The sequence below is a fragment of the Equus przewalskii genome, chromosome 21 (assembly GCF_037783145.1).
Source record: "Equus przewalskii isolate Varuska chromosome 21, EquPr2, whole genome shotgun sequence".
Lineage (NCBI taxonomy): Eukaryota > Metazoa > Chordata > Mammalia > Perissodactyla > Equidae > Equus > Equus przewalskii.
The window spans coordinates 21,833,785-21,849,779 of record NC_091851.1 but is presented as its reverse complement, the minus strand read 5'-3'; the positions used below and the strand labels follow the sequence as shown (position 1 = coordinate 21,849,779).

The 15,995-nt window shown below is 42.4% G+C and overlaps 1 protein-coding gene across 2 annotated transcripts in view; it reads right to left on the bottom strand.

Annotated features, from left to right (window-relative positions):
* Positions 1-15,532, bottom strand: part of CSNK2A1 (casein kinase 2 alpha 1) — a 54,051-nt gene extending 38,519 nt beyond the window's left edge. Inside the window, exon 1 of one of the 2 annotated variants that reach the window (XM_008529216.2) lies at positions 14,889-15,532. The gene's annotated coding sequence lies outside the window, so the exon portion shown is untranslated. The remainder of the gene's footprint in view (positions 1-14,888) is intronic. The other variant, XM_070589028.1, reaches the window with a different exon arrangement.
* Between the last annotated feature and the right edge of the window lie 463 nt (positions 15,533-15,995).

The window sequence follows — 15,995 nt, the reverse complement described above, 5'->3', positions numbered from 1 at the left end:
AAACTTATTAAAAAAATTTTTTCTTTCTTCAGTAGTAAATTAACCTTAGATTACTATAACTTTTTTTACTTTATAAACTTAACTTTTTGACTCTTGTAATAACACTTAGCTTAAAACACACATTGTACAGCTGTACAAAAATTTCCTTTCTTTATATTCTTATTCTATGAGCTTTTTTCTATTTTTAAAATTTTCATTTTTTTTTAACTTTTTAAACTTTATTGTTAAAAACTAAGACACAAACACACACACACATTAGCCTAGGTCTCCACAGGGTCAGGATCATCAATATCATTGTCTTCCACCTTCACATCTTGTCCCACTGGAAGGTCTTCAAGGGAATAACATGCATGGAGCTGTCATCTCCTATGACAACACTGCCTTCTTCTGGAACACCCCCCGAAGGACCTGAAGGTTTGTTACACCAGCATCACCACAAACACGTGAGTAACACGTTGTGCTATGAGGTTAGGGGAGCGATGACATCACCAGGTGACAGGAATTTTCCAGCTCCATTATAATTTTATGGGACCACCATCATATATGTGTCGACCAAACTGCTACATGGCGCATGACTGCACTACTTGCTAGGGGAAATCCTGTTCACCCTTCAAGAATCAGCAAGTTCTATATCCTCGATGAAGCCTTTCCACACCTCTCCAAAATGAGTCAAGTAGTTCCTCTACGGGGCCAAAGCCCCCATATACTCATTACATTAACATATAGAATAAGTTCTATTTATACACTTCTTTATCCTCCTTAGATTATGACTTCAAGGACCTAGACTAAGATTTATTTCTCTTGGTATATGCCCTATATTTATCACAGTGCCTACATGGTAACATGTTTCCCAAATATTTGATGAATTGAATATTAAGACAGTGATAGATAATATTTTGGCAAAAATTAACCTTGCGTGCATGTGGACCTGCTCCTGTTCAAAATTGAGACAAGCAGTTTGGCTGTATGATGAACTTTTGATCTGCAGCTGATTTTAAAGATGCTCTTCAGTCTTACATGTAAATGTTATCACATCCATCACTAACACCAGAGGTAAAATGGTCATACTATCACTTCCCAATGAGATGCGAAACTAGTCACTATGTGTGAGATGTTTCTTTGGAACCCTAAGCTTTTATGAGGCTGTGTGATTTACCCATGTGATGAGCACAGTGCCTGACAATCCCTGATAGAGCTATAAACAGTTTGGTACTCTACTACTGAAAGATATGAACCTTGGGTTTATAAAGTATCATGAGGTTGTAGGAAGAACAGGAACCCTGGAACGACTAAGACCAAATATGACCTTGGATCTGTCACTTAACATATCTGATTACAGTGAGGAAATTGCAGAATATAAGGATTAATACCCTCTCCTACTCCCTCCTTTACTGTCACCGAGATAGGTTACACAGGAGACAACCACGCTCCCTGCAGGTGACCAATAAACAGTAACTAATAGGGTGGGCTGTTCTAGACTTGCCAACGATAGAAAATAGCCTGGAACCGAGGGCAGCAAACGTTGGCTGGCTTTCAATTCTAAAGATATGTGAAGGCCTGTGGTGGGTCAGTCACTGCTTCTTGGGATTTACATTTATCACTTTAAACCTAACCAGCCCAAGATCTAGGTAATATCTTTCCCATTTTTACAGAAGGCAAGTCTGAGTAATTTCTATAATTTCACAGAGGGGTGTTGATTTAAAAATATTGCCTAGATTCACAGCCTATTCGTTCTGTTCTACAGCAAAAAAATATGTCCTATTTGGCTCACATAGTATTTTTTTTCCAATTTTTAAAATTGAGATAAAATCCACATAACATAAAATTCACCATTTTAAAGTATACAATTCAGTGGTTTTTAGTATATTCCAATGTGCAACCATCACAGCGATCTGATTCCAGAACACTTTCGTCACCCCCAAAAGAAACCCAATACCCATAGCAGAGCTCCTAATAACCCTCCCCCCTCAGCTGGAAACCACTGATCTGCTCTCTGTCTCTATGAATTTGCCTATCCTGGACATTTCATATAAATGGAATCATACAGTATGTGACCTTGCACGTCTTGCTTCTTTCATTTAGCAGATTTTCAAGGTTCATCCATGTTGTAGCTTTTACCACAGTAGCTCATTCCTTTTTATGACTAAATCTACTGTATGGATATACCACATTTTGTTCATCCATTCACCAGCTGCTGGACATCTGGGTTGTTTCCACTTTTCAGCAATTATGAGTAACAGTGCTATAAACATTCCTATACAAGTTTTTCACACAGTGTTTTAAAAAAGTGTATCAGCTATTAAATTGAATTATGTGTTTAAAATTTTCATAATAAATATTTTTACATGTGACTTAGTTGTCAACACTAAAAAAATTAACCTTTAGTTTCCCAAAAGCAAGGAGAAAAGACAAGCAGGTCTGTCTGTCCGGTAACAGTGACTCTGCATTCCCACACTGACACAGCCACTATGATCTGCTGGGCTGTGATTATACAACAATGGGCTTCTAAAACCCATCAGCTGGAGATGCCACAGGTACACCTGGACAACTCTATCCATTTATCTTACTGGCATGACTCCTACAGGCCATTTGAATTAGCAATCCCTGCTCTGTACTAGATAGACAAATTTATAAATAAATTTTAAACTATTTTTATGAAATGATTTCATAACTCTCATTTTTATATACATATTTAAGAGGTAACTGGGAAAAAATATGGGCAAAGAAAATGTTACACATTATCACATCCAATGGCAAGCACATTTAAGCTCTCAATTTAAGATGACTTACTCCTTGATTTAGTTTCCATTACTAGTCCAATTAGAACTTTAAAAAAACACCTTGGAGTAGTTCACAATATGCCTTTTGCCAATTAAGCTATACAGAACATGGGGGCCAGCCCCATGACGTACTGGTTAAGTTCAGTGCACTATGCTTCACCAGCCCAGGTTCGCAGGCTCGGATCCCAGGCACAGACCTATACCACTCAGCAGCCACGTTGTGGTGGTGACCCACATATAAAGTGGAGAAAGACTGGCATGGATGTTAGCTCAGGGCCAAGCTTCCTCAAGCCAAAAAAAAAGAGGAACATTGGCAACAGATGTTAGCTCAGGGCTAATCTTCCTCAGGAAAAAAAGAAATATAGAACTGACCATGGATTTACAGAAAAATTCTAATGGTCAGTTCACCTCCTCTGTACCCCAACAGCACTCTTGGCTTACCTCTCCCATCTAGCATTGTCATTGTACTTTTTACACCAGCCCTCTCTAGCTAAACAAAGCTCCAAGGACAGAGAACAGCACCTCTGTACTCTCAGGAGTCTAACACAGAAGCTGACATACAGAAGACAGTACAGAAATATTTGTTGAAAGACTGATAATGTAACAAATGATAAATCAGGCAAATGTTACAGTATTAAAAATAATGAGGGGGCCGGCCCCGTGGCCGAGTGGTTAAGTTTGCGCACTCTGCTTCGGTGGCCCAGCGTTTCGCCCGTTTGGATCCTGGGCGTAGACATGGCACTGCTCATCAGGTCATGCTGAGGCGGCGTCCCACATAGCACAACCAGAGATACTCACAACTAGAATATACAACTGTGTACCAGGGGGCTTTGGGGAGAAGAAGAAAAAAGGAAAAAAAAAAAAAAGATTGGCAACAGATGTTAGCACAGGTGCCAATCTTTAAAAAAAAATAAAATGAGGGGCTGGCCCCGTGGCCGAGTGGTTAAGTTCACGCGCTCCACTGCAGGTGGCCCAGTGTTTCGTTGGTTTGAATCCTGGGCGCAGACATGGCACTGCTCATCAAACCACGCTGAGGCAGCATCCCACATGCCACAACTAGAAGGACCCACAACGAAGAATATACAACTATGTACCGGGGAACTTTGGGGAGAAAAAGGAAAAAAATTTTAAAAACTCTTTAAAAAAATAAATAAATAAATAAAATGAAAAGAGGAAACTATTATTTGGACTATACAAAGTACAGCACTGAAAATAGAATTCATCGATGAGCTCCAAGGTCCACGAACTCCCTGAAAGTATATACAAAGTAGCATGTGCAGGTACATTTTTTGAAGAAAAGGTTTGTAGCTTTTATTAGGCACAGAGGAATCTGTATACCAGCAGAATTAAGAATAGCTGAGTTAGACAAAAGGAAATGTACATTTTTAACATTGTAAAATATCTATTTTAAAAGGTTCACTTGATAATTTACATAAATACCAAACAATTAAATTTCTCAAACTAAGTATATTCCATTCTTTCCCAAGGAAAGAGAGGAAGACAATGTATCCTAGGCTTCAATTTATGTTCCAGCATGAGACCCAAGCTTGATGAATGAATGATTTACAAAATGTCAGCTTCAGAAAAGATACAGTGGCATTCAGAATCGTTCAGGTAAGGACAATCATTTTACACAAGCGAACTTTATTTTTGCTTCATGTTACTGCTTAAAAAAATAAAAACTCAAATTTCTTCACAAGTCTCCAAATTTAAATTGTTTTGAGTCTTACTTTGTGCGTGCGTGTGAGGAAGATTGGCCCTGAGCTAACTATCTGTGCCAATCATCCTCTATTTTGTATGTGGGATGCCTGCCACAGCATGGGATCCAAACCCACGAATCCCTGGCCACCGAAGTGGAGCATTCGAACTTAACCACTGTGCCATCAGGCAGGCCCTGAGTCTTACATTTTTAAGTATATCTCTTGAATCATACGTGCAAACAAAATTACTTAAGGGTCACAGTGATACTTAAAATGGTCTTTTTCAAACTTAAAGCCAAAACTATTTTGAGACTGGTGGCCTCTCTTGAATCTTGTAACTGTTAAGATACCCAATTACTGAACTTTCTAGGTTAGAGCTTACAGCCTTTTTAAAAGTCAAAAGACAAAGAGAAAATATTTGTATGACACAGTAGGATAAATGATCAAGACTGTTCCGGACCTACGCTCACTGGCTTGGATGCCCTGTACCCTGCACAAACGGCCAGAAGGCTGGGAAGACCAGTATTTCAGCACAACTGTACTCCCTCTGATCCAGTACACTGGCTGAAAATTTCTGGTTTAAATAACTTATAGAGATCACGAGTTGAATAGTCAAAATCCATGCAGTAGGTAGAGAAAATGACTTCATAACTCTCCTTATTTTGAGAGATATGCAATAATTTTTTGCAGCTTCCAGGTAGAGTCCAGACATACAACTAATGAGCAACCATTTCTTCTGGGAGATCATCTATTTGGAGGTCACTGGCATAAAAAAAGACAACAAACACAAACTAAACCTCCTAACCCTAACTTGGAAGAATAAGCCAAAAGAAAACAGGCTAATGGTAAAAACGAATGTAAGATTAAATGAGGTTATCTTTTCTCTTCCACTTTACGATTCTCCTTTCCTGCCTCAACTTAAGGTGGTGACAGTGGCCAACAATATTTTCTCTCACCTATCAAACTGATATCAAACAAGTAGTGGTGTTTTGTTGTTTAAATCGGGGGGGAACATACAGATTAAAAAGGTTAACAATTAGCTCCTTGACAGTTCCCCTAACCCACTCTGACTCAAATCCCAAGACTCCAAGAGCACCGCGGAATTCTTTTCTTTTCTTTTTTTTTTAAGACTGGCACCTGAGCTAACATCTATTACCAATCTTCTTCTTCTTCTTCTTTTCTTCCTCTCCTCCAAACTCTCCAGTCCAAAGCTGTATATTCTAGCTGTAGGTCCTTCTGGTTGTGCTATGTGGGACACCGTCTCAGCAGGGCTTGACGAGCGGCACCAGGTCCACATCCAGGATCTGAACCAGTGAAACTGCAGGCCACTGAAGCAGAGCGTGTGAACTTAACCACTTGGCCACAGGGCTGGTCACCCAGGAATTATTTTCCTGAATAAGGAAGAAAACTACCTATTCGAAGCCAACAGCATAAGTTTGTTCTGGTTCTGTTAAAGGTCTGAATTCAGAATACAAATATTCACAATAATACCTGATAACTCATGAAGTTACTGCTTGCATAAATCCACAGGATACTTAAGACATTATAATCCTAACACATCATTGAGCTTTCTGTTTTTATTCCCATCTACAAAATTTACAACATTCTTGTTTTAAAAAGCCATACACTCAAGCATTTCCAAAAAACAAACCAGCAAGTATGGAATAACAAAAAACAGCATTTAGGCACTCTGTGAATTTCATTTCTCCATCCTTAAGCTAGAAAAGGAATCAAAGTGGCAATGTTACACGAATAACACAGCAACAGTGGGAGGTCTTCCAATAAAGGCAAGTATTACAAGAAAACCCAAGCAGTTTGATTTGAATTAACAAAATTCTACCTCAAACACTTGCCAGAAGTTAGAAGTCCAGAATTTTCTCCAATAATACAGAATTTAATAGATGAAGGTCAAAGAAGTCATCATCTGTGTACCTTTTTACCAGGCAACACAAGCAAAAGTCACAATCTGAAACTTTATTCCACTTGCCACAACCCACTGGAACCAAAGAAGAGAAAATTTCATTTGAGAACTAGAATAATTTAAAGTATACAGCATTTATGTATGTAATAACTACTGCTGTCATTTGAATGCCTCTTATAAACCAGGCATGGTATGAGACGTACACTCCTATTTTAGAAATAAGACCTGCCAAAAGTCTCAGGATTACTAAGTGGTGGAGGACAGATTTGAACCTAAGTCTATTTAGGATCCAAAGCCCAAATAGGTTATTTTCACTAATTCAACACTATTTCTCTAACTTTGCAAACTGATTCATGAACAGCCTACCATAAATACTACAATGACATGGGTTGCTTTAAATTTGGAGGCAAAGTGAAGGGTGGAGGGTGAGAGTTTCAATCATGAAGGGTCTTCATTACTCTCTTATCTAAATGGGCTGGCCACCAGGCCACAACTGTATAAACATCAGGTTTTGAAATATGGAAGAACAACTCCAAGGCAGATGGCTATCTGTATTCATTCTACACAGTAATAAATACAGAGAACACTTTAACACTTTAAGGAAAGTACTGATAAAGACAGGTTCCTGCTCTGCCTACGGAGTGTATGATTTAAGAATGCAGAACAAATAAGAAAGCAAGTTAGTGGATTACCCGAGAGAGCAGGACACAGAGAAGATCTTAATGCAGGAACAATTTCTCCTCCAAACATATCCCTAACACACAATACACAAGTAATTCCCAAACTGTGATCAAAGAACCATTGGGAATAAGACCTCCGAGCCAGGTTCACAAGTCTACAGGCAACCAAACCTTGAACTTTCCCCGAGTGTGAGATAGGAAGATTCACTTCTATGTCTAGAAGCAAGAGAACCTTAGATTCACCAAGACTAGATAACCACTCTGGCAATGTACACTGTAACCGAGGCAATCTACACTGGGCGTGGGTTCCACACTGACCCAACCCTAAGCAGCAGCAATTCAGTATCTCATCCACCCAGCAGCAGGCCACACCAGAAACAGGAAGTACAGGTCAAAAGCTTCATTAAAAAATAAGAATCCGTGGCAGCAGAAAACGAAAACAGAGTAAAGAGTAGCAGCTCTTGCAATGAAGAACACAATGTCTTCAGTGATATAGAAAGGAAAGAACTAATATTAGTGAGGTACCAGCATTTTATAAATTATCTCCCTTAATCCTCACAGTAACCCTGAGATAACATCAGCTGGTGCTTTAGTTATCTTCACAAGAACACTCTGTGGTACTACTAATCTCCATTTTACAGATGAAGAAACTGAAGGTTAATAAATAAGTTGCCAAAGGTAGCTGTTATCCCAATTTTAGAGACGACAAAATCCAGGCTTGAGAGAGGTTAACTGACCTTCCCCTAACGTGCTCTGTCTCATTCCAAACCTAGAGCTCCTTCCCACTATCCTGCTGCCTTCCCCTCCCTGTTAGCAATCTCAGTTACAGAATTCCATTAAGAATGAATGAAATTCTCAATCCCCACCCCCCACCCCAAATTTCTGTAGCTGCTTCAGAAACAATACCTAAGATACAAAGTAAACAAGAGTTTTCATAAGAAAACAGCTCAGAAAGCTACTATGTTGTGGAATGATATATGCATTATTAGGAAATGTCACTCACTTGCAAGCTTAACAGGGACAATCTAGAAATCTTAACACAGCACCTACCTGAAATGTACTAGGCACTCAGGGTCTGTTGAATGAGTAACATCTTTTAACTAGTTATAAATTCAACAGCCCAAAATGGCTATTCTGTACTTTCTGATATGACATGATTCATTTTTTTAGGGAAATAATTTATCCATTGATTTTTAACAAGGTTGCTTTCTTAAAATTTATAGGACGTTAACAAGATACGTAAATTGAGAAATGCCCATAGAGCATTAGTCATAACTTCAGAAAAATTTCAAGTGTTCACTTTTCCAAGCAGATTAAAATGTTTCAGCTAATAAAAACCTGTCAGAAAAATCCACAAGACCAGAAAGTGTAAGAAGAAAAGAAAAAAGTAGTCAATATAAAGACATTTAAGATGCTACACATATAAGATTATAAAAGATTATTCTAAGTGTACTCTGGCAATTAACCCTAAACCCTCACTTCAGATAACACAATATTTTCTATGCAAGAAAATACTATCATCTCTAATGCAAAAAAAGCTTGTTCACCATAGGAACTGTTGCTAAGGTTTCTTATATCTAAAGCTGAAAGGCACAGAATTTGTAGAAACCAGTGAAATGCCACTCATAGCACAGATACTGTGAATTCTTTCACCTTAAACTTTTTTTTTTTTTGAGGAAGATTAGCCCTGAGCTAACATCTGCTGCCAAGCCTCCTCTTTTTTGCTGAGGAAGACTGGCCCTGAGCGAACATCCGTGCCCATCTTCCTTTACTTTGTATGTGGGACGCCTGTCACAGCATGGCTTGCCAAGCGGTGCCATGTCCGCACCCAGGACCCGAAGCGGCGAACCCCAAGCCATCGAAGCAGAACGTGTGCACTTAACCACTGTGCCACCAGGCTTGCCCCCACCTTAAACTTTTAAGAAGATTCAATCCTTGATTTCTATAATGTGAAAAAAAAGTATGTCTGGTGAACAACTAGGTTCGCTGAAATCTACCCTGGAGCATATCAAATATTTAAGGAAAACTAGCAGTTGCCTATAACCCAATGTAAATATGTCATGCACTGCTTAAAAGACAGGGATACATTCTGACAAACATGCCATTGAGTGATTCTGTCATTGTGCAAACATCGCAAAGCAAACTTACACAAACCTAGATGGTATAGCCTGCTACACACCTAGGCTATATGGCACGAATCTTACGGGACCACTGTCCTATATGCCATCTATCATTGACTGAAACGCCGCAGGGCATGTGACTGTATAGTCTTTGTTACAATGACAGCCGTTCCTGTTCCTTAACAATCCTAGAGGAATTTCTTCACTTGAAAAGCTGGCTGGCCTAGATTTCTCTCTATTAAGAAACAACTAAATGATACACTACTTTTGAAATTATCCATCTTAAGAGTTGAAAGAAATTTAGGTGTATAAACACACTAATACTCTTGTGAAAAAAACTTGGCCAAGGTCACCCAACAAATTTAGATAGGCCAAGGATCAAATCCAGTTTCTCATTTTAAATCAAGAATCACAAGCATTATTATCACCTTAAAATGTTAAGCCCTTACCTCAGCCAATGCCAAATCATACTGGCTCTCAGTTTCTGAATTTGCACAAATTGTACTGTAATATTTATGCAAAAGTTGTTATAGACAATTATCATAAATGTTACAAGAGTTAACATTTTTGGGGCATTTACTGTGTTAGGTACTGCACTCAATGTGTTACATCCATTATCCCAATCAATCCCCATAATGACCTGACGAGGAAATTGAGGCAGAGAGAGAACTTGTCCAAGATGAAACCTAAAAAAGGGCAAGGCAGGAGTGCACAGGGAATATAGTTCCAAAGCCATGAATCTCCATTGCCTGGACCAGGATTCTGGGCTGAGATACTTGGTTGAACCACTTAACCTTCATGTGACCCACTTTCCTTTACTCTAAACCCAAAGGTCAAACAGATAATCTCAAAAGTCCTTCATCCCTTGAAATGCTCTAATTTTACAGTCATCTTTCTATTCAGGTAACTAACAAGAACAAAGTGTCTCATTTCCTCCTCTTCTGAAGTTCCCCATACGAAGGCTGAGAGTCCATATTTTACGAATCTAATCAACAGGCTACTGTTGAAGAACAAAAACAAACAGGTCTTCTTAAAAGCTAGAACTCCATTTGGCAATTATGATTCCCAAATCTGATTGTTAACATTAAATGACAAGAACAGGGAGAAAAGACTTTACCACTTTGGGTTGGGGTAGGAGATATGAAAGAACAGTGGTCTTTCTATATAGGTGGTTTATCAATTCATAAAAACATATCACCCATTTCCATCTCCCCTAGAAAACAGGAAATAAGACTTTAAAAGGTGTCATATAAACTCATCGCTTTATTCAGCCACTAAAAATTAATGAAGAAATTATGCCATTTATCCAAGACATTTATTATAGGCATGGAAGGATCACCAATTTATAGAAATCCTACCAAAATGGCCTAGAGCTCTAAAATCTACATTTTACCAACCTGGTCATCTAGCTCCTTCAGATTGCATCTAAGGACAGTGACAGGATATTTAAATACCAAGGAAGAATAGGTTCCACTCAACATCATTATTCTGTGAAGTCTTCTAAGACCAAATCACTTTACACAATAATCTTTGTGGCCTTTGTCCTCTAGACAATAAGCCCCCAAAGATTATTAAATAAAATCAGCAAAACTCTATTAGTCTCCTCTTGTTGCCCTAACAAATCACCACAAACATGAAACAACACAAATTTATTATCTCATAGTTTCTATAGGCCAGAAGTCAGGTGGGCTTAGCTGGGTCCTCTGCTTAGGGTCTTGCAAGAAAAATAAAGGGGCCCATAGGGGCTGTATTCCCTGCTGGAAACTCTGAGGGGAAAATCTGCTTCCAAGCTCATTCAGACTGTTGGCTGAACTTAATTCCTTGCGGCTGTAGGACTGAGGTCCCCACTTCCTTGCTGGCTGTCAGCTGAGGCTGCCCGAATTTCCTCTCACGCTTTCCATGTGCCCCCTCCAGCAACAGCAGGTTGAGCCCCTCTCATGCTTCAAATCTCTCTTACTCCTGCTCCATCTCTCTGACTCCAGCTGGAGAAAATTCTCTGCTTTCACATGATTAGATTGAACCTACCCAGAAAATCCAGGATAATGTATTTTAGGATCCCTAAACCATAATTACATCTGCAAAGTCCCCTTTGCCACAAAAAGCTAACATATTCAGATTACAGAGATTAGGGTACAGACATCTTTGGGGGGGGATCATTCTACCTCCCATATCCTACCCTCTGGCCTCCAAAGATTCCCATCTCTCCAAAATGCAAAATACATCCATCCCATCCTAAGGTCTCACTCCATTACAGCATCAACTCAAAGTCCAAAAATCTCATCTAAAGCTCAGCAACTCAAAAGTCCCAAATCATCTCATCTAAATCAGGTGTGAATGAGGCTCTGGATATAACACATCAAGTACAACTCTTGGGGCACAAGTCCTAAAACAAGTTATCTGCTCCCAACATACAACGGTGGGACAGGCACAGGGCAACATTTATGGGTATTCCAGTTCTAACAGAGAAAACGTAAAATAAAACAGATCTATCGGCCCAAAGCAGTTTCAAAATCGGGGCAAACTCCACTCCATTTCAAAACTAGGGAAAAATCCTCTGGCTTTCAGCTCCACCTCTCTGGGCTCTTGGTTCTATCCTCTGAATCACCCTTCTTTTTAATGAAAAGCAGCACATTCACACCTGAGTAGTTCCACCAGCCTGCTTCCTGCCAGGAGAACTGGAGGCGTTCGACAGCCCTCTAACTCCCTACTCTGTCTCTTTCAATCCAAGCTGGCATCGTTTTTGCGAGTATAAAATCCTCAAGAACCTAGTGGGCTTCACAGGAATTTCACAGGGGTTCACTCCATCAGTCAGACTCATATCCACAAATAAACCAGGCTGCAGCTTCAACACTTCACTTGAAATCTCCTCAGCTCAACATCCAAGTTCATCATTTACAGGTTCTCTTTTCCACATAACCACAGGACACAATTCTAAGCTTATCTGCCACTATGTAACAAAGATCATCTTTCCTCCAGTTTCCAATGCATACCTCACTTCCACCTAAGCCCTCACTAACAGAGTCATTAACATTCATATTTCTGCTAATGATCTGTTCTAGGCCTTTTCAAAACATGCTCCTCAAAATTTTTTGGGCCTCCATCCACTGCCACTTGCACATCTTTGGGGAACAGTACCACACTTATGGTACCAAAACCTATACTAGTATTCTATTGCTGCCACAACAAATTACCACAAATGCAGTGGCTTAAAACAAGAGAAATCTATTCTCCCACAGTTCTTGTAGGTCACAAGTTGGGTGGGTTTGGCTAGCCTTCTGCTTTGGGTCTCACAAGGCCAAAATCAGGTGTATTCATTCCTTGCTGGACACTCTGGGGAAGAACCCACTTCCAAGCTCATTCAGGATGTTGGCCAAATTCAGTTCCTTGTGGCTGTAGGACTGAGCTCTCCTTTCCTTGCTGTTAGCCAGTGCTGGTCTCTGCTACTAGAAGCTGCCTGTATTCCTTCTCATGCAGTCCATGTTGCCCCTTCTAGCAACGGTAAATGAAGTCCCTTTCATGATCCCAATCTCTCTGATTTCCTCTTCTGCCCCATCTCTCTAGACTCCCAGCTGGAGAAAGTTCTCTTCTTTTAAGGGCTCACATGATTAGACTGGGCTTACCCAAAAAATCCAGGATAATCTTGCTATTTTAAGATTCTTAACCCTAATTACATCTGCAAAGGCCCTCTAACCATGCAATATATTTACGGATTCTGGGGATTAGAGTGCGGACATCTGGCGGGGGGTGGGGGTCATTCTGCCTAACTACAAACCCAAACCCTTTGTACAGCTTTAAACTCAGTTCCTGAAGAAAATTTCCCCTTTCTCCATGGGTATGTGAAGTAAAGGTGTATGTTGGGAGATAGCGACACTAGTACAAAAATAAAAAAATAAGAACTCACGCTAGAAGACAGTGGCTAGGCAACAGGAGAACTAAAAATATATTGTGGAAAAGAACCTGCCACTTGTTTCATCCCCAAACAGCAAGGCAGCTCACCTATTACGCAGAAACTAACCCACTGCTCCCCCTAAAATTTGTGCTTCTCTTCTTTACTGTATTCCACACAAGAGAACATAACTAGGCATGGTTTATTTTTTTTTTAAACAGAAGTTGCCCCAGGGTGATCTAACTTTGTAATCAGTTGATAAATCAACATAAGCAAACTTCCAATCTTTTCATTCTTTCTTCAAGTCATACACCCTCCCCCAATAGCAAATGAAAGCCAAGTTTTTCAAAGTCACAGAAGGACAAACCTGCCCATGTAAAAATGCAAGTGAACTCTTCAAAATAACACGAGAGAGAACCAGTACCAGTCTTGGTCTTTCAGCCCAAGGTCCACCAAGCCAGTTAAGCCAAGTGACTTACAACAAAGCACCGCAATGACTACAAAGATAATATTCTGAAGCCCTGCCAATGGTCAGATTCCCGACCATAAATTTTACCTGGAATGAAGATACCCCAAATATACCAACTAGTCCTTTTAACAAAGTGACGAGTAAGATCTACCTGCCAGGCATTGAGGTAAGGGTTTGACACAAATTTACCCCTCACCATAGACTTCGGATATTATCATCCCCATTTTACAGACAGGAAAACTGAGGTTTAGAGTGGTTAAGTCACACAGCCAAGTAGTAGTGGCACTGATATTTGAGAGCTCAGACAGTCTGTTTCTTTGCCCCTAGCCTATACTGCCACTCCTTAGATGGCATGGGGTCTCCAACTCTCAGAAAAATCTTTCCTTCCTAGTTTTCTTTCCATTTCCCCTCCACACACCCCCTTTTCTCGGCGAAATTTAGCAGCTGAAAGGCAATCGTCTTCCCAAATTAATTTGCCCCTTCCTTTCCAGAACTCGTTCTTCCCACAATACCAAGAGCCAAGAAGCAACCTCTCCTGACCCTGACTTTGCTTCCCAAAAACAAACTACAGAAGCTCCACCCATCACCTGCCTAGGCTAGAAATGTTCCAACGCTGCAAAAAACAAACAACGACAATAACAACAACGACGAAAACAAAATAAAAGTCCTACTAACACGTACACTCTTAGCCACCCTTCCATCCTACTTACCTCTCCTCTTCCACCCAGGCTCCAACTATCCCTTAAGTCCAACTCCACTCGTTCTGCCCCACTTCACGGTCCCCTCCCCCTGTCTCCCCAGCGACCTCGCCCCGGGCTCCCTCCACCTTGCACCCCAGTCTGCAGGTGGCAAGCCCAGCCTCGCTCAGAGGGACCCTTAGAAGGCCCCCCCTCTAGCTGCTCTGCTCAGCGGGAGGCTTCACCCCACCCTACCCAGCAGGCACCACTTCCCTACACACCCTCCTCCAGCATCCCCCTGCGGCCCCACCCCTCAGGCTCCCTTCCCCCTCTGACGACCCCCTCCTCCAAGTTGCCCCCTAGTCCTCGCGCAGGTCTAGCCCTCCCCTCCGCCATAAGCTGGGCTCCCGAGAGCCAGTTCCCACCCTCGCATCAGCCTCTGCCTCCAAGCCTCGCTCCCCGCCCCGGGGGGTGGCCCCGGGCCTCCCCGATGGGCTGCAGGGGCCTCGGCTGATGTGTGTGTGGAGGGGGGGCAGGGGAAGGCGACGGGCTGCTCGGGAGTCAGCTGCACGCGCAAGAGGCGGCCGCGCCCAGCCGCCCCATCCTGGGCTCTCCCCCGCCCCCCAACGCCCTCGCCCGGCGGCTCCCACGGTACCTGCGGTGGAAGTGGCGGCGGCGGCGGCCGCTCTCCCCTCTCCTCACACAGACAATATGGCGGCGGCGGAGGAGGAGACACACGGCTCGGCCGCCAGCCGCAGGGTCCAGAGCGAGGCTGCAGCCGCCGCTGCCGGAAGCGGAAACCCCCCTCCTGCCCGGGGGCGGGGCGGGACGGCTTCCGACCCCGCCCCCAGCGGCGCTCGCTGAGGGCCGCCATGTTGGGGGGTCCTATTGTAGCCGGGAGGTTCAGTTCCGTACTGGACGCAGAATGGAGGGAGTCCTCAGTGTAAACCATAATAAAGAGCCTTGCAATAATTAGGCGCACTTTGTTTCGGTACCTGTACGAACTGACGAGAGAGAGAACATGGTCCCCCCACGAAGCGTACCATTGGTTTGACCCAAACTAAGATGGCGGCCCCTGGGTTTCCCGCACTTCACCGAACCGGCGAGTCACCAGCCCGCGAGGCGGCCCGCCTTTCCTGAAAGAGGCATGCGCGACCTGCAGAGCTGTAGAGCGAAGCATTTTGGGAGTTGGAGTCCCCTGCTCGGGCGCCTCGTTTAGGGTTGGGGTGCCAGCAGCACGTATTTTCTGCTCAAACTTCGAGTTCCGAAACAAGCGAACGAAAGCTGGATCCCGGGAGTAGTGTGGCGCCGGAGTCGAGGAAGTGACGACACTAGCCCTCTAGAGACAGACCCAATTCCTGCCTCTGACAGGAGTCCTATCCAGAGCTGACTATCCTGAATAAAGTGGTTTCCTCCCTTGGATCTGCACCCCCGCCCCGCCCCCAGCCCGGGCAACCTCCCCAAAGCAGCTACACGGCACTTTCTACCGTACAAACCTGATCATGTGCCCTCTTGGTTAAAAATCGCCAAGGCTCTCCTTTGAGCATCAAAGATCGCCCAAGCTCTTCTCGTGACATCCAAGTTCCTATGTAATTTGGACATCCCGCCCCTTTCTAGCCCCCTATTCTGTCCCACCCCTTTCAAATACCTGATGCTCTCGTCCACTAAAACTGCAGATGATTCCTGCAATTTATCTGGGTTGCCTCCTTCCCTTGGCACTGGCGGTTACTTGTTACTATTACCTCCTGGACAGGCTAACTTC